A 20965-nucleotide genomic window follows, 5' to 3' on the forward strand; every position below is an offset into this window, starting at 1 on the left:
ACACACAGAGGTGGACCTGAGGCCACATATACCCGTCACAGTACATTGGGGAAAGGGAAACACCCAGAGGTGGACCTGAGGCCACATATACCCGTCACAGTACATTGTGGAAAGGGAAACACACAGAGGTGGACCTGAGGCCACATATACCCGTCACAGTACATCGGGGAAAGGGAAACACACAGAGGTGGACCTGAGGCCACATATACCCGTCACAGTACATCGGGGAAAGGGAAACACACAGAGGTGGACCTGAGGCCACATATACCGGTCACAGTACATCGGGGAAAGGAAAACACACAGAGGTGGACCTGAGGCCACATATACCCGTCACAGTACACTGGGGAAAGTGAAACACAGAGTTGGACCTGAGGCCACATATACCCGTCACAGTACACTGGGGAAAGGGAAACACACAGAGGTGGACCTGAGGCCACATATACCCGTCACAGTACATTGGGGAAAGGGAAACACACTGAGGTGGACCTGAGGCCACATATACCCGTCACAGTACACTGGGGAAAGGGAAACACACTGAGGTGGACCTGAGGCCACATATACCCGTCAGTACATTGGGGAAAGGGAAACACACAGAGGTGGACCTGAGGCCACATATACCCGTCACAGTACATTGGGGAAAGGGAAACACACAGAGGTGGACCTGAGGCCACATATACCCGTCACAGTACATCGGGGAAAGGGAAACACACAGAGGTGGACCTGAGGCCACATATACCCGTCACAGTACACTGGGGAAAGGGAAACACAGAGGTGTACCTGAGGCCACATATACCCGTCACAGTACATTGGGGAAAGGGAAACACACAGAGGTGGACCTGAGGCCACATATACCCGTCGCAGTACATTGGGGAAAGGGAAACACACAAAGGTGGACCTGAGACCACATATACCCGTCGCAGTACATTGGGGAAAGGGAAACACACGGAGGTGGACCTGAGGCCACATATACCCGTCACAGTACATCGGGGAAAGGGAAACACACAGAGGTGGATCTGAGGCCACATATACCCGTCACAGTACACTGGGGAAAGGGAAACACAGAGGTGGACCTGAGGCCACATATACCCGTCACAGTACATTGGGGAAAGGGAAACACACAGAGGTGGACCTGAGGCCACATATACCCGTCACAGTACATTGGGGAAAGGGAAACACACAGAGGTGGACCTGAGGCCAAGAAGTGGACCTGAGGCCACATATACCCGTCGCAGTACATTGGGGAAAGTGAAACACAGAGAGGTGGACCTGAGGCCACATATAACCGTCACAGTACATTGGGGAAAGGGAAACACACAGAGGTGGACCTGAGGCCACATATACCCGTCACAGTACATCGGGGAAAAGGAAACACACAGAGGTGGACCTGAGGCCACATATACCCGTCACAGTACATCGGGGAAAGGGAAACACACAGAGGTGGACCTGAGGCCACATATACCCGTCCCAGTACATTGGGGAAAGGGAAACACACAGAGGTGGACCTGAGGCCACATATACCCGTCACAGTACATTGTGGAAAGGGAAACACACTGAGGTGGACCTGAGGCCACATATACACGTCACAGTACATTGGGGAATGGGAAACACACAGAGGTGGACCTGAGGCCACATATACCCGTCGCAGTACATTGGGGAAAGGGAAAAACACAGAGGTGGACCTGAGGCCACATATACCCGTCACAGTACACTGGGGTATGGGAAACACAGAGGTGGACCTGAGGCCACATATACCCGTCACAGTACATTGGGGAAAGGGAAACACACAGAGGTGGACCTGAGGCCACATATACCCGTCGCAGTACATTGGGGAAAGGGAAACACAGAGGTGGACTTGAGGCCACATATACCCATCACAGTAAATTGGGGAAAGGGAAACACACAGAGGTGGACCTGAGGCCACATATACCCGTCACAGTACATTGGGGAAAGGGAAACACACAGAGGTGGACCTGAGGCCAAGAGGTGGACCTGAGGCCACATATACCCGTCGCAGTACATTAGGGAAAGGGAAACACAGAGAGGTGGATCTTGAGGCCACATATACCCATCGCAGTACATTGGGGAAAGGGAAACACACAGAGGTGGACCTGAGGCCACATATACCCGTCGCCGTACATTGGGGAAAGGGAAACACAGAGAGGTGGACCTGAGGCCACATATACCCGTCACAGTACATTGGGGAAAGGGAAACACACAGAGGTGGACCTGAGGAGACATATACCCGTCGCAGTACATTGGGGAATGGGAAACACACAGAGGTGGACCTGAGGCCACATATACCCGTCGCAGTACATTGGGGAAAGGGAAACACACAGAGGTGGACCTGAGGCCACATATACCCGTCACAGTACATTGGGGAAAGGGAAACACACAGAGGTGGACCTGAGGCCAAGAGGTGGACCTGAGGCCACATATACCCGTCGCAGTACATTGGGGAAAGGGAAACACAGAGAGGTGGATCTTGAGGCCACATATACCCATCGCAGTACATTGGGGAAAGGGAAACACACAGAGGTGGACCTGAGGCCACATATACCCGTCAGTACATCGGGGAAAGGGAAACACACAGAGGTGGACCTGAGGCCACATATACCCGTCACAGTACATTGGGGAAAGGGAAACACCCAGAGGTGGACCTGAGGCCACATATACCCGTCACAGTACACTGGGGAAAGGGAAACACACAGAGGTGGACCTGAGGCCACATATACCCATCACAGTACATCGGGGAAAGGGAAACACACAGAGGTGGACCTGAGGCCACATATACCCGTCACAGTACATCGGGGAAAGGAAAACACACAGAGGTGGACCTGAGGCCACATATACCCGTCACAGTACACTGGGGAAAGTGAAACACAGAGTTGGACCTCAGGCCACATATACCCGTCACAGTACACTGGGGAAAGGGAAACACACAGAGGTGGACCTGAGGCCACATATACCCGTCACAGTACATTGGGGAAAGGGAAACACACTGAGGTGGACCTGAGGCCACATATACCCGTCACAGTACACTGGGGAAAGGGAAACACACTGAGGTGGACCTGAGGCCACATATACCCGTCACAGTACATTGGGGAAAGGGAAACACACAGAGGTGGACCTGAGGCCACATATACCCGTCACAGTACATTGGGGAAAGGGAAACACACAGAGGTGGACCTGAGGCCACATATACCCGTCACAGTACATCGGGGAAAGGGAAACACACAGAGGTGGACCTGAGGCCACATATACCCGTCGCAGTACATTGGGGAAAGGGAAACACACAGAGGTGGACCTGAGGCCACATATACCCGTCACAGTACACTGGGGAAAGGGAAACACAGAGGTGTACCTGAGGCCACATATACACGTCACAGTACGTTGGGAAAAGGGAAACACACAGAGGTGGACCTGAGGCCACATATACCCGTCGCAGTACATTGGGGAAAGGGAAACACACAAAGGTGGACCTGAGACCACATATACCCGTCACAGTACATTGGGGAAAGGGAAACACACGGAGGTGGACCTGAGGCCACATATACCCGTCACAGTACATCGGGGAAAGGGAAACACACAGAGGTGGATCTGAGGCCACATATACCCGTCACAGTACACTGGGGAAAGGGAAACACAGAGGTGGACCTGAGGCCACATATACCCGTCACAGTACAGTGGGGAAAGGGAAACACACAGAGGTGGACCTGAGGCCACATATACCCGTCACAGTACATTGGGGAAAGGGAAACACACAGAGGTGGACCTGAGGCCAAGAAGTGGACCTGAGGCCACATATACCCGTCGCAGTACATTGGGGAAAGTGAAACACAGAGAGGTGGACCTGAGGCCACATATACCCGTCACAGTACATTGGGGAAAGTGAAACACACAGAGGTGGACCTGAGGCCACATATACCCGTCACAGTACATTGGGGAAAGGGAAACACACAGAGGTGGACCTGAGGCCACATATACCCGTCACAGTACATCGGGGAAAAGGAAACACACAGAGGTGGACCTGAGGCCACATATACCCGTCACAGTACATCGGGGAAAGGGAAACACACAGAGGTGGACCTGAGGCCACTTATACCCGTCCCAGTACATTGGGGAAAGGGAAACACACAGAGGTGGACCTGAGGCCACATATACCAGTCACAGTACATTGGGGAAAGGGAAACACACAGAGGTGGACCTGAGGCCACATATACCCGTCACAGTACACTGTGGAAAGGGAAACACACTGAGGTGGACCTGAGGCCACATATACCCGTCACAGTACATTGGGGAAAGGGAAACACACAGAGGTGGACCTGAGGCCACATATACCCGTCGCAGTACATTGGGGAAAGGGAAACACACAGAGGTGGACCTGAGGCCACATATACCCGTCACAGTACACTGGGGAAAGGAAAACACAGAGGTGGACCTGAGGCCACATATACCCGTCACAGTACATTGGGGAATGGGAAACACACAGAGGTGGACCTGAGGCCACATATACCCGTCGCAGTACATTGGGGAAAGGGAAACACAGAGAGGTGGACCTGAGGCCACATATACCCGTCGCAGTACATTGGGGAAAGGGAAACACACAGAGGTGGACCTGAGGCCACATATACCCGTCGCAGTACATTGGGGAAAGGGAAACACACAGAGGTGGACCTGAGGCCACATATACCCGTCACAGTACATCGGGGAAAGGGAAACATACAGAGGTGGACCTGAGACCACATATACCCATCACAGTACATCGGGGAAAGGGAAACACACAGAGGTGGACCTGAGGCCACATATACCCGTCACAGTACACTGGGGAAAGGGAAACACAGAGGTGGACCTGAGGCCACATATACCCGTCACAGTACATTGTGGAAAGGGAAACACACAGAGGTGGACCTGAGGCCACATATACCCGTCACAGTACATTGGGGAAAGGGAAACACACAGAGGTGGACCGGAGGCCACATATACCCGTCGCAGTACATTGGGGAAAGGGAAACACAGAGGTGGACCTGAGGCCACATATACCCATCACAGTAAATTGGGGAAAGGGAAACACACAGAGGTGGACCTGAGGCCACATATACCCGTCACAGTACATTGGGGAAAGGGAAACACACAGAGGTGGACCTGAGGCCAAGAGGTGGACCTGAGGCCACATATACCCGTCGCAGTACATTGGGGAAAGGGAAACACAGAGAGGTGGATCTTGAGGCCACATATACCCATCGCAGTACATTGGGGAAAGGGAAACACACAGAGGTGGACCTGAGGCCACATATACCCGTCGCAGTACATCGGGGAAAGGGAAACACACAGAGGTGGACCTGAGGCCACATATACCCGTCACAGTACATTGGGGAAAGGGAAACACACAGAGGTGGACCTGAGGCCACATATACCCGTCACAGTACACTGGGGAAAGGGAAACACACAGAGGTGGACCTGAGGCCACATATACCCGTCACAGTACATTGGGGAAAGGGAAACACCCAGAGGTGGACCTGAGGCCACATATACCCGTCACAGTACATTGTGGAAAGGGAAACACACAGAGGTGGACCTGAGGCCACATATACCCGTCACAGTACATCGGGGAAAGGGAAACACACAGAGGTGGACCTGAGGCCACATATACCCATCACAGTACATCGGGGAAAGGGAAACACACAGAGGTGGACCTGAGGCCACATATACCGGTCACAGTACATCGGGGAAAGGAAAACACACAGAGGTGGACCTGAGGCCACATATACCCGTCACAGTACACTGGGGAAAGTGAAACACAGAGTTGGACCTGAGGCCACATATACCCGTCACAGTACACTGGGGAAAGGGAAACACACAGAGGTGGACCTGAGGCCACATATACCCGTCACAGTACATTGGGGAAAGGGAAACACACTGAGGTGGACCTGAGGCCACATATACCCGTCACAGTACACTGGGGAAAGGGAAACACACTGAGGTGGACCTGAGGCCACATATACCCGTCACAGTACATTGGGGAAAGGGAAACACACCGAGGTGGACCTGAGGCCACATATACCCGTCACAGTACATTGGGGAAAGGGAAACACACAGAGGTGGACCTGAGGCCACATATACCCGTCACAGTACATCGGGGAAAGGGAAACACACAGAGGTGGACCTGAGGCCACATATACCCGTCGCAGTACATTGGGGAAAGGGAAACACACAGAGGTGGACCTGAGGCCACATATACCCGTCACAGTACACTGGGGAAAGGGAAACACAGAGGTGTACCTGAGGCCACATATACCCGTCACAGTACATTGGGGAAAGGGAAACACACAGAGGTGGACCTGAGGCCACATATACCCGTCGCAGTACATTGGGGAAAGGGAAACACACAAAGGTGGACCTGAGACCACATATACCCGTCACAGTACATTGGGGAAAGGGAAACACACGGAGGTGGACCTGAGGCCACATATACCCGTCACAGTACATCGGGGAAAGGGAAACACACAGAGGTGGATCTGAGGCCACATATACCCGTCACAGTACACTGGGGAAATGGAAACACAGAGGTGGACCTGAGGCCACATATACCCGTCACAGTACATTGTGGAAAGGGAAACACACAGAGGTGGACCTGAGGCCACATATACCCGTCACAGTACATTGGGGAAAGGGAAACACACAGAGGTGGACCTGAGGCCAAGAAGTGGACCTGAGGCCACATATACCCGTCGCAGTACATTGGGGAAAGTGAAACACAGAGAGGTGGACCTGAGGCCACATATAACCGTCACAGTACATTGGGGAAAGGGAAACACACAGAGGTGGACCTGAGGCCACATATACCCGTCACAGTACATCGGGGAAAAGGAAACACACAGAGGTGGACCTGAGGCCACATATACCCGTCACAGTACATCGGGGAAAGGGAAACACACAGAGGTGGACCTGAGGCCACATATACCCGTCCCAGTACATTGGGGAAAGGGAAACACACAGAGGTGGACCTGAGGCCACATATACCCGTCACAGTACATTGTGGAAAGGGAAACACACTGAGGTGGACCTGAGGCCACATATACCCGTCACAGTACATTGGGGAATGGGAAACACACAGAGGTGGACCTGAGGCCACATATACCCGTCGCAGTACATTGGGGAAAGGGAAACACACAGAGGTGGACCTGAGGCCACATATACCCGTCACAGTACACTGGGGAAAGGAAAACACAGAGGTGGACCTGAGGCCACATATACCCGTCACAGTACATTGGGGAAAGGGAAACACACAGAGGTGGACCTGAGGCCACATATACCCGTCGCAGTACATTGGGGAAAGGGAAACACAGAGAGGTGGACCTGAGGCCACATATACCCGTCGCAGTATATTGGGGAAAGGGAAACACACAGAGGTGGACCTGAGGCCACACATACCCGTCGCAGTACATTGGGGAAAGGGAAACACACAGAGGTGGACCTGAGGCCACATATACCCGTCACAGTACATCGGGGAAAGGGAAACACACAGAGGTGGACCTGAGACCACATATACCCATCACAGTACATCGGGGAAAGGGAAACACACAGAGGTGGACCTGAGGCCACATATACCCGTCACAGTACACTGGAGAAAGGGAAACACAGAGGTGGACCTGAGGCCACATATACCCGTCACAGTACATTGGGGAAAGGGAAACACACAGACGTGGACCTGAGGCCACATATACCCGTCACAGTACATTGGGGAAAGGGAAACACACAGAGGTGGACCGGAGGCCACATATACCCGTCGCAGTACATTGGGGAAAGGGAAACACAGAGGTGGACCTGAGGCCACATATACCCGTCGCAGTACATTGGGGAAAGGGAAACACAGAAGTGGACCTGAGGCCACATATACCCGTCCCAGTACATTGGGGAAAGGGAAACACATAGAGGTGGACCTGAGGCCACATATACCCGTCACAGTACATTGGGGAAAGGGAAACACACAGAGGTGGACATGAGGCCAAGAGGTGGACCTGAGGCCACATATACTCGTCGCAGTACATTGGGGAGAGGGTAACACAGAGAGGTGGACCTGAGGCCACATATACCCGTCACAGTACACTGGGGAAAGGGAAACACAGAGGTGGACCTGAGGCCACATATACCCGTCACAGTACACTGGGGTAAGGGAAACACACAGATGTGGACCTGAGGCCACATATACCCGTCACAGTACATTGGGGAAAGGGAAACACACAGAGGTGGACCTGAGGCCACATATACCCGTCACAGTACATTGGGGAAAGGGAAACACTCAGAGGTGGACCTGATGCCACATATACCCGTCACAGTACACTGGGGAAAGGGAAACACACTGAGGTGGACCGGAGGCCACATATACCCGTCACAGTACACTGGGGAAAGGGAAACACAGAGGTGGACCTGAGGCCACATATACCCGTCACAGTACATTGGGGAAAGGGAAACACACAGAGGTGGACCTGAGGCCACATATACCCGTCACAGTACACTGGGGAAAGGGAAACACAGAGGTGGACCTGAGGCCACATATACCCGTCACAGTACATTGGGGAAAGGGAAACACACAGACGTGGACCTGAGGCCACATATACCCGTCACAGTACATTGGGGAAAGGGAAACACACAGAGGTGGACCTGAGGCCACATATACCCGTCGCAGTACATTGGGGAAAGGGAAACACAGAGGTGGACCTGAGGCCACATATACCCGTCCCAGTACATTGGGGAAAGGGAAACACATAGAGGTGGACCTGAGGCCACATATACCCGTCACAGTACATTGGGGAAAGGGAAACACACAGAGGTGGACCTGAGGCCAACAGGTGGACCTGAGGCCACATATACTCGTCGCAGTACATTGGGGAAAGGGAAACACACAGAGGTGGACCTGAGGCCACATATACCCGTCACAGTACATCGGGGAAAGGGAAACACACAGAGGTGGACCTGAGGCCACATATACCCGTCACAGTACATCGGGGAAAGGGAAACACACAGAGGTGGACCTGAGGCCACATATACCCGTCACAGTACATTGGGGAAAGGGAAACACACAGAGGGGGACCTGAGGCCACATATACCCGTCACAGTACATTGGGGAAAGGGAAACACACAGAGGTGGACCTGAGACCACATATACCCATCACAGTACATCGGGGAAAGGGAAACACACAGAGGTGGACCTGAGGCCACATATACCCGTCACAGTACATCGGGGAAAGGACAACACACAGAGGTGGACCTGAGGCCACATATACCCGTCACAGTACACTGGGGAAAGGGAAACACAGAGGTGGACCTGAGGCCACATATACCCGTCACAGTACACTGGGGAAAGGGAAACACACAGAGGTGGACCTGAGGCCACATATACCCGTCACAGTACATTGGGGAAAGGGAAACACACTGAGGTGGACCTGAGGCCACATATACCCGTCACAGTACATTGGGGAAAGGGAAACACACAGAGGTGGACATGAGGCCACATATACCCGTCACAGTACATTGGGGAAAGGGAAACACACAGAGGTGGACCTGAGGCCACATATACCCGTCACAGTACACTGGGGAAAGGGAAACACACTGAGGTGGACCTGAGGCCACATATACCCGTCACAGTACACTGGGGAAAGCGAAACACAGAGGTGGACCTGAGGCCACATATACCCGTCACAGTACATTGGGGAAAGGGAAACACACAGAGGTGGACCTGAGGCCACATATACCCGTCACAGTACACTGGGGAAAGGGAAACACAGAGGTGGACCTGAGGCCACATATACCCGTCACAGTACATTGGGGAAAGGGAAACACACAGACGTGGACCTGAGGCCACATATACCCGTCACAGTACATTGGGGAAAGGGAAACACACAGAGGTGGACCTGGGGCCACATATACCCGTCGCAGTACATTGGGGAAAGGGAAACACAGAGGTGGACCTGAGGCCACATATACCCGTCCCAGTACATTGGGGAAAGGGAAACACAGAGGTGGACCTGAGGCCACATATACCCGTCACAGTACATTGGGGAAAGGGAAACACATAGAGGTGGACCTGAGGCCACATATACCCGTCACAGTACATTGGGGAAAGGGAAACACACAGAGGTGGACCTGAGGCCAACAGGTGGACCTGAGGCCACATATACTCGTCGCAGTACATTGGGGAAAGGGAAACACAGAGAGGTGGACCTGAGGCCACATATAACCGTTGCGGTACATTGGGGAAAGGGAAACACACAGAGGTGGACCTGAGGCCACATATACCCGTCACAGTACATCGGGGAAAGGGAAACACACAGAGGTGGACCTGAGGCCACATATACCCGTCACAGTACATCGGGGAAAGGGAAACACACAGAGGTGGACCTGAGGCCACATAAACCCGTCACAGTACATTGGGGAAAGGGAAACACACAGAGGGGGACCTGAGGCCACATATACCCGTCACAGTACATTGGGGAAAGGGAAACACACAGAGGTGGACCTGAGGCCACATATACCCATCACAGTACATCGGGGAAAGGGAAACACACAGAGGTGGACCTAAGACCACATATACCCATCACAGTACATCGGGGAAAGGGAAACACACAGAGGTGGACCTGAGGCCACATATACCCGTCACAGTACATCGGGGAAAGGACAACACACAGAGGTGGACCTGAGGCCACATATACCCGTCACAGTACACTGGGGAAAGGGAAACTCAGAGGTGGACCTGAGGCCACATATACCCGTCACAGTACACTGGGGAAAGGGAAACACACAGAGGTGGACCTGAGGCCACATATACCCGTCACAGTACATTGGGGAAAGGGAAACACACTGAGGTGGACCTGAGGCCACATATACCCGTCACAGTACATTGGGGAAAGGGCAACACACAGAGGTGGACCTGAGGCCACATATACCCGTCACAGTACATTGGGGAAAGGGAAACACACAGAGGTGGACCTGAGGCCACATATACCCGTCACAGTACACTGTGGAAAGGGAAACACACGGAGGTGGACCTGAGGCCACTTATACCCGTCACAGTACATTGGGGAAAGGGAAGCACACAGAGGTGGACCTGAGGCCACATATACCCGTCACAGTACACTGGGGAAAGAGAAACACACAGAGGTGGACCTGAGGCCACATATACCCGTCACAGTACACTGGGGAAAGGGAAACACAGAGGTGGACCTGAGGCCACATATACCCGTCACAGTACATTGGGGAAAGGGAAACACACAGACGTGGACCTGAGGCCACATATACCCGTCACAGTACATTGGGGAAAGGGAAACACACAGAGGTGGACCGGAGGCCACATATACCCGTCGCAGTACATTGGGGAAAGGGAAACACAGAGGTGGACCTGAGGCCACATATACCCATCACAGTAAATTGGGGAAAGGGAAACACACAGAGGTGGACCTGAGGCCACATATACCCGTCACAGTACATTGGGGAAAGGGAAACAAACAGAGGTGGACCTGAGGCCAAGAGGTGGACCTGAGGCCACATATACCCGTCGCAGTACATCGGGGAAAGGGAAACACACAGAGGTGGACCTGAGGCCACATATACCCGTCAGTACATCAGGGAAAGGGAAACACACAGAGGTGGACCTGAGGCCACATATACCCGTCACAGTACATTGGGGAAAGGGAAACACCCAGAGGTGGACCTGAGGCCACATATACCCGTCACAGTACATCAGGGAAAGGGAAACACACAGAGGTGGACCTGAGACCACATATACCCGTCACAGTACATCGGGGAAAGGGAAACACACAGAGGTGGACCTGAGGCCACATATACCCGTCACAGTACATCGGGGAAAGGGAAACACACAGAGGTGGACCTGAGGCCACATATACCCGTCACAGTACATCGGGGAAAGGAAAACACACAGAGGTGGACCTGAGGCCACATATACCCGTCACAGTACACTGGGGAAAGTGAAACACAGAGTTGGACCTGAGGCCACATATACCCGTCACAGTACACTGGGGAAAGGGAAACACACAGAGGTGGACCTGAGGCCACATATACCCGTCACTGTACATTGGGGAAAGGGAAACACACTGAGGTGGACCTGAGGCCACATATACCCGTCACAGTACACTGGGGAAAGGGAAACACACTGAGGTGGACCTGAGCCCACATATACCCGTCACAGTACATTGGGGAAAGGGAAACACACAGAGGTGGACCTGAGGCCACATATACCCGTCACAGTACATTGGGGAAAGGGAAACACACAGAGGTGGACCTGAGGCCACATATACCCGTCACAGTACATCGGGGAAAGGGAAACACACAGAGGTGGACCTGAGGCCACATATACCCGTCGCAGTACATTGGGGAAAGGGAAACACACAGAGGTGGACCTGAGGCCACATATACCCGTCACAGTACACTGGGGAAAGGGAAACACAGAGGTGTACCTGAGGCCACATATACCCGTCACAGTACATTGGGGAAAGGGAAACACACAGAGGTGGACCTGAGGCCACTTATACCCGTCGCAGTACATTGGGGAAAGGGAAACACACAAAGGTGGACCTGAGACCACATATACCCGTCACAGTACATTGGGGAAAGGGAAACACACGGAGGTGGACCTGAGGCCACATATACCCGTCACAGTACATCGGGGAAAAGGAAACACACAGAGGTGGACCTGAGGCCACATATACCCGTCACAGTACATCGGGGAAAGGGAAACAGACAGAGGTGGACCTGAGGCCACATATACCCGTCCCAGTACATTGGGGAAAGGGAAACACACAGAGGTGGACCTGAGGCCACATATACCCGTCACAGTACATTGGGGAAAGGGAAACAACCAGAGGTGGACCTGAGGCCACATATACCCGTCACAGTACACTGTGGAAAGGGAAACACACTGAGGTGGACCTGAGGCCACATATACCCGTCACAGTACATTGGGGAAAGGGAAACACACAGAGGTGGACCTGAGGCCACATATACCCGTCGCAGTACATTGGGGAAAGGGAAACACACAGAGGTGGACCTGAGGCCACATATACCCGTCACAGTACACTGGGGAAAGGAAAACACAGAGGTGGACCTGAGGCCACATATACCCGTCGCAGTACATTGGGGAAAGGGAAACACAGAGAGGTGGACCTGAGGCCACATATACCCGTCGCAGTACATTGGGGAAAGGGAAACACACAGAGGTGGACCTGAGGCCACATATACCCGTCGCAGTACATTGGGGAAAGGGAAACACACAGAGGTGGACCTGAGGCCACATATACCCGTCACAGTACATCGGGGAAAGGGAAACACACAGAGGTGGACCTGAGACCACATATACCCATCACAGTACATCGGGGAAAGGGAAACACACAGAGGTGGACCTGAGGCCACATATACCCGTCACAGTACACTGGGGAAAGGGAAACACAGAGGTGGACCTGAGGCCACATATACCCGTCACAGTACATTGGGGAAAGGGAAACACACAGACGTGGACCTGAGGCCACATATACCCGTCACAGTACATTGGGGAAAGGGAAACACACAGAGGTGGACCGGAGGCCACATATACCCGTCGCAGTACATTGGGGAAAGGGAAACACAGAGGTGGACCTGAGGCCACATATACCCGTCGCAGTACATTGGGGAAAGGGAAACACAGAGGTGGACCTGAGGCCACATATACCCGTCCCAGTACATTGGGGAAAGGGAAACACATAGAGGTGGACCTGAGGCCACATATACCCGTCACAGTACATTGGGGAAAGGGAAACACACAGAGGTGGACCTGAGGCCAAGAGGTGGACCTGAGGCCACATATACTCGTCGCAGTACATTGGGGAGAGGGTAACACAGAGAGGTGGACCTGAGGCCACATATACCCGTCACAGTACACTGGGGAAAGGGAAACACAGAGGTGGACCTGAGGCCACATATACCCGTCACAGTACACTGGGGTAAGGGAAACACACAGATGTGGACCTGAGGCCACATATACCCGTCACAGTACATTGGGGAAAGGGAAACACACTGAGGTGGAACTGAGGCCACATATACCCGTCACAGTACACTGGGGAAAGGGAAACACACTGAGGTGGACCTGAGGCCACATATACCCGTCACAGTACATTGGGGAAAGGGAAACACACTGAGGTGGACCTGAGGCCACATATACCCGTCACAGTACATTGGGGAAAGGGAAACACACAGACGTGGACCTGAGGCCACATATACCCGTCACAGTACATTGGGGAAAGGGAAACACACAGAGGTGGACCTGAGGCCACATATACCCGTCGCAGTACATTGGGGAAAGGGAAACACAGAGGTGGACCTGAGGCCACATATACCCGTCCCAGTACATTGGGGAAAGCGAAACACATAGAGGTGGACCTGAGGCCACATATACCCGTCACAGTACATTGGGGAAAGGGAAACACACAGAGGTGGACCTGAGGCCACATATACTCGTCGCAGTACATTGGGGAAAGGGAAACACAGAGAGGTGGACCAGAGGCCACATATAACCGTTGCGGTACATTGGGGAAAGAGAAACACACAGAGGTGGACCTGAGGCCACATATACCCGTCACAGTACATCGGGGAAAGGGAAACACACAGAGGTGGACCTGAGGCCACATATACCCGTCACAGTACATCGGGGAAAGGGAAACACACAGAGGTGGACCTGAGGCCACATATACCCGTCACAGTACATTGGGGAAAGGGAAACACACAGAGGGGGACCTGAGGCCACATATACCCGTCAGGGTACATTGGGGAAAGGGAAACACACAGAGGTGGACCTGAGGCCACATATACCCGTCACAGTACATCGGGGAAAGGGAAACACACAGAGGTGGACCTGAGACCACATATACCCATCACAGTACATCGGGGAAAGGACAACACACAGAGGTGGACCTGAGGCCACATATACCCGTCACAGTACACTGGGGAAAGGGAAACACAGAGGTGGACCTGAGGCCACATATACCCGTCACAGTACACTGGGGAAAGGGAAACACACAGAGGTGGACCTGAGGCCACATATACCCGTCACAGTACATTGGGGAAAGGGAAACACACTGAGGTGGACCTAAGGCCACATATACCCGTCACAGTACATTGGGGAAAGGGCAACACACAGAGGTGGACCTGAGGCCACATATACCCGTCACAGTACATTGGGGAAAGGGAAACACCCAGAGGTGGACCTGAGGCCACATATACCCGTCACAGTACATCAGGGAAAGGGAAACACACAGAGGTGGACCTGAGGCCACATATACCCGTCACAGTACATCGGGGAAAGGGAAACACACAGAGGTGGACCTGAGGCCACATATACCCATCACAGTACATCGGGGAAAGGGAAACACACAGAGGTGGACCTGAGGCCACATATACCCGTCACAGTACATCGGGGAAAGGAAAACACACAGAGGTGGACCTGAGGCCACATATACCCGTCACAGTACACTGGGGAAAGTGAAACACAGAGTTGGACCTGAGGCCACATATACCCGTCACAGTACACTGGGGAACGGGAAACACACAGAGGTGGACCTGAGGCCACATATACCCGTCACTGTACATTGGGGAAAGGGAAACACACTGAGGTGGACCTGAGGCCACATATACCCGTCACAGTACACTGGGGAAAGGGAAACACACTGAGGTGGACCTGAGGCCACATATACCCGTCACAGTACATTGGGGAAAGGGAAACACACAGAGGTGGACCTGAGGCCACATATACCCGTCACAGTACATTGGGGAAAGGGAAACACACAGAGGTGGACCTGAGGCCACATATACCCGTCACAGTACATCGGGGAAAGGGAAACACACAGAGGTGGACCTGAGGCCACATATACCCGTCGCAGTACATTGGGGAAAGGGAAACACACAGAGGTGGACCTGAGGCCACATATACCCGTCACAGTACACTGGGGAAAGGGAAACACAGAGGTGTACCTGAGGCCACATATACCCGTCACAGTACATTGGGGAAAGGGAAACACACAGAGGTGGACCTGAGGCCACTTATACCCGTCGCAGTACATTGGGGAAAGGGAAACACACAAAGGTGGACCTGAGACCACATATACCCGTCACAGTACATCGGGGAAAGGGAAACACACGGAGGTGGACCTGAGGCCACATATACCCGTCACAGTACATCGGGGAAAAGGAAACACACAGAGGTGGACCTGAGGCCACATATACCCGTCACAGTACATCGGGGAAAGGGAAACACACAGAGGTGGACCTGAGGCCACATATACCCGTCCCAGTACATTGGGGAAAGGGAAACACACAGAGGTGGACCTGAGGCCACATATACCCGTCACAGTACATTGGGGAAAGGGAAACAACCAGAGGTGGACCTGAGGCCACATATACCCGTCACAGTACACTGTGGAAAGGGAAACACACTGAGGTGGACCTGAGGCCACATATACCCGTCACAGTACATTGGGGAAAGGGAAACACACAGAGGTGGACCTGAGGCCACATATACCCGTCGCAGTACATTGGGGAAAGGGAAACACACAGAGGTGGACCTGAGGCCACATATACCCGTCACAGTACACTGGGGAAAGGAAAACACAGAGGTGGACCTGAGGCCACATATACCCGTCGCAGTACATTGGGGAAAGGGAAACACAGAGAGGTGGACCTGAGGCCACATATACCCGTCGCAGTACATTGGGGAAAGGGAAACACACAGAGGTGGACCTGAGGCCACATATACCCGTCGCAGTACATTGGGGAAAGGGAAACACACAGAGGTGGACCTGAGGCCACATATACCCGTCACAGTACATCGGGGAAAGGGAAACACACAGAGGTGGACCTGAGACCACATATACCCATCACAGTACATCGGGGAAAGGGAAACACACAGAGGTGGACCTGAGGCCACATATACCCGTCACAGTACACTGGGGAAAGGGAAACACAGAGGTGGACCTGAGGCCACATATACCCGTCACAGTACATTGGGGAAACGGAAACACACAGACGTGGACCTGAGGCCACATATACCCGTCACAGTACATTGGGGAAAGGGAAACACACAGAGGTGGACCGGAGGCCACATATACCCGTCGCAGTACATTGGGGAAAGGGAAACACAGAGGTGGACCTGAGGCCACATATACCCGTCGCAGTACATTGGGGAAAGGGAAACACAGAGGTGGACCTGAGGCCACATATACCCGTCCCAGTACATTGGGGAAAGGGAAACACATAGAGGTGGACCTGAGGCCACATATACCCGTCACAGTACATTGGGGAAAGGGAAACACACAGAGGTGGACCTGAGGCCAAGAGGTGGACCTGAGGCCACATATACTCGTCGCAGTACATTGGGGAGAGGGTAACACAGAGAGGTGGACCTGAGGCCACATATACCCGTCACAGTACACTGGGGAAAGGGAAACACAGAGGTGGACCTGAGGCCACATATACCCGTCACAGTACACTGGGGTAAGGGAAACACACAGATGTGGACCTGAGGCCACATATACCCGTCACAGTACATTGGGGAAAGGGAAACACACTGAGGTGGAACTGAGGCCACATATACCCGTCACAGTACACTGGGGAAAGGGAAACACACTGAGGTGGACCTGAGGCCACATATACCCGTCACAGTACATTGGGGAAAGGGAAACACACAGAGGTGGACCTGAGGCCACATATACCCGTCACAGTACATTGGGGAAAGGGAAACACACAGAGGTGGACCTGAGGCCACATATACCCGTCACAGTACACTGGGGAAAGGGAAACACACTGAGGTGGACCTGAGGCCACATATACCCGTCACAGTACATTGGGGAAAGGGAAACACACAGACGTGGACCTGAGGCCACATATACCCGTCACAGTACATTGGGGAAAGGGAAACACACAGAGGTGGACCTGAGGCCACATATACCCGTCGCAGTACATTGGGGAAAGGGAAACACAGAGGTGGACCTGAGGCCACATATACCCGTCCCAGTACATTGGGGAAAGCGAAACACATAGAGGTGGACCTGAGGCCACATATACCCGTCACAGTACATTGGGGAAAGGGAAACACACAGAGGTGGACCTGAGGCCACATATACTCGTCGCAGTACATTGGGGAAAGGGAAACACAGAGAGGTGGACCAGAGGCCACATATAACCGTTGCGGTACATTGGGGAAAGAGAAACACACAGAGGTGGACCTGAGGCCACATATACCCGTCACAGTACATCGGGGAAAGGGAAACACACAGAGGTGGACCTGAGGCCACATATACCCGTCACAGTACATTGGGGAAAGGGAAACACACAGAGGGGGACCTGAGGCCACATATACCCGTCAGGGTACATTGGGGAAAGGGAAACACACAGAGGTGGACCTGAGGCCACATATACCCGTCACAGTACATCGGGGAAAGGGAAACACACAGAGGTGGACCTGAGACCACATATACCCATCACAGTACATCGGGGAAAGGGAAACACACAGAGGTGCACCTGAGGCCACATATACCCGTCACAGTACATCGGGGAAAGGACAACACACAGAGGTGGACCTGAGGCCACATATACCCGTCACAGTACACTGGGGAAAGGGAAACACAGAGGTGGACCTGAGGCCACATATACCCGTCACAGTACACTGGGGAAAGGGAAACACACAGAGGTGGACCTGAGGCCACATATACCCGTCACAGTACATTGGGGAAAGGGAAACACACTGAGGTGGACCTAAGGCCACATATACCCGTCACAGTACATTGGGGAAAGGGCAACACACAGAGGTGGACCTGAGGCCACATATACCCGTCACAGTACATTGGGGAAAGGGAAACACACAGAGGTGGACCTGAGGCCACATATACCCGTCACAGTACACTGTGGAAAGGGAAACACACGGAGGTGGACCTGAGGCCACTTATACCCGTCACAGTACATTGGGGAAAGGGAAGCACACAGAGGTGGACCTGACGCCACATATACCCGTCACAGTACATCGGGGAAAGGGAAACACAGAGGTGGACCTGAGGCCACAAATACCCGTCACAGTACATTGGGGAAAGGGAAACACACAGAGGTGGACCTGAGGCCACATATACCCGTCGCAGTACATTGGGGAAAGGGAAACACACAGAGGTGGACCTGAGGCCACATATACCCGTCACAGTACATTGGGGAAAGGGAAACACACGGAGGTGGACCTGAGGCCACATATACCCGTCACAATACATTCGGGAAAGGGAAACACACAGAGGTGGACCTGACGCCACATATACCCGTTACAGTACATCGGGGAAAGGGAAACACAGAGGTGGACCTGAGGCCACATATACCCGTCACAGTACACTGGGGAAAGGGAAACACAGAGGTGGACCTGAGGCCACATATACCAGTCACAGTACACTGAGGAAAGTGAAACACACAGAGGTGGACCTGAGGCCACAAATACCCGTCACAGTACACTGGGGAAAGGGAAACACAGAGGTGGACCTTAGGCCACATATACCCGTCACTGTACATTGGGGAAAGGGAAACACACAGACGTGGACCTGAGGCCACATATACCCGTCACAGTACATTGGGGAAAGGGAAACACACAGAGGTGGACCTGAGGCCACATATACCCGTCACAGTACATTGGGGAAAGGGAAACACACAGAGGTGGACCTGAGGACAAGAGGTGGACCTGAGGCCACATATACTCGTCGCAGTACATTGGGGAAAGGGAAACACAGAGAGGTGGACCTGAGGCCACATATACCCGTCGCAGTACATTGGGGAAAGGGAAACACACAGAGGTGGACCTGAGGCCAAGATGTGGACCTGAGGCCACATATACCCGTCACAGTACATCGGGGAAAGGGAAACACACAGAGGTGGACCTGAGGCCACATATACCCGTCCCTGTACATTGGGGAAAGGGAAACACATAGAGGTGGACCTGAGGCCACATATACCCGTCACAGTACATTGGGGAAAGGGAAACACACAGAGGTGGACCTGAGGCCACATATACCCGTCACAGTACATTGGGGAAAGGGAAACACACAGACGTGGACCTGAGGCCACATATACCCGTCACAGTACATTGGGGAAAGGGAAACACACAGAGGTGGACCTGAGGCCACATATACCCGTCGCAGTACATTGGGGAAAGGGAAACACAGAGGTGGACCTGAGGCCACATATACCCGTCCCAGTACATTGGGGAAAGCGAAACACATAGAGGTGGACCTGAGGCCACATATACCCGTCACAGTACATTGGGGAAAGGGAAACACACAGAGGTGGACCTGAGGCCACATATACTCGTCGCAGTACATTGGGGAAAGGGAAACACAGAGAGGTGGACCAGAGGCCACATATAACCGATGCGGTACATTGGGGAAAGAGAAACACACAGAGGTGGACCTGAGGCCACATATACCCGTCACAGTACATCGGGGAAAGGGAAACACACAGAGGTGGACCTGAGGCCACATATACCCGTCACAGTACATCGGGGAAAGGGAAACACACAGAGGTGGACCTGAGGCCACATATACCCGTCACAGTACATCGGGGAAAGGGAAACACACAGAGGTGGACCTGAGGCCACATATACCCGTCACAGTACATCGGGGAAAGGGAAACACACAGAGGTGGACCTGAGGCCACATATACCCGTCACAGTACATTGGGGAAAGGGAAACACACAGAGGGGGACCTGAGGCCACATATACCCGTCAGGGTACATTGGGGAAAGGGAAACACACAGAGGTGGACCTGAGGCCACATATACCCGTCACAGTACATCGGGGAAAGGGAAACACACAGAGGTGGACCTGAGACCACATATACCCATCACAGTACATCGGGGAAAGGGAAACACACAGAGGTGCACCTGAGGCCACATATACCCGTCACA

This window comes from Hypanus sabinus, chromosome 6, assembly GCF_030144855.1.
Source record: "Hypanus sabinus isolate sHypSab1 chromosome 6, sHypSab1.hap1, whole genome shotgun sequence".
NCBI classification, from domain to species: domain Eukaryota; kingdom Metazoa; phylum Chordata; class Chondrichthyes; order Myliobatiformes; family Dasyatidae; genus Hypanus; species Hypanus sabinus.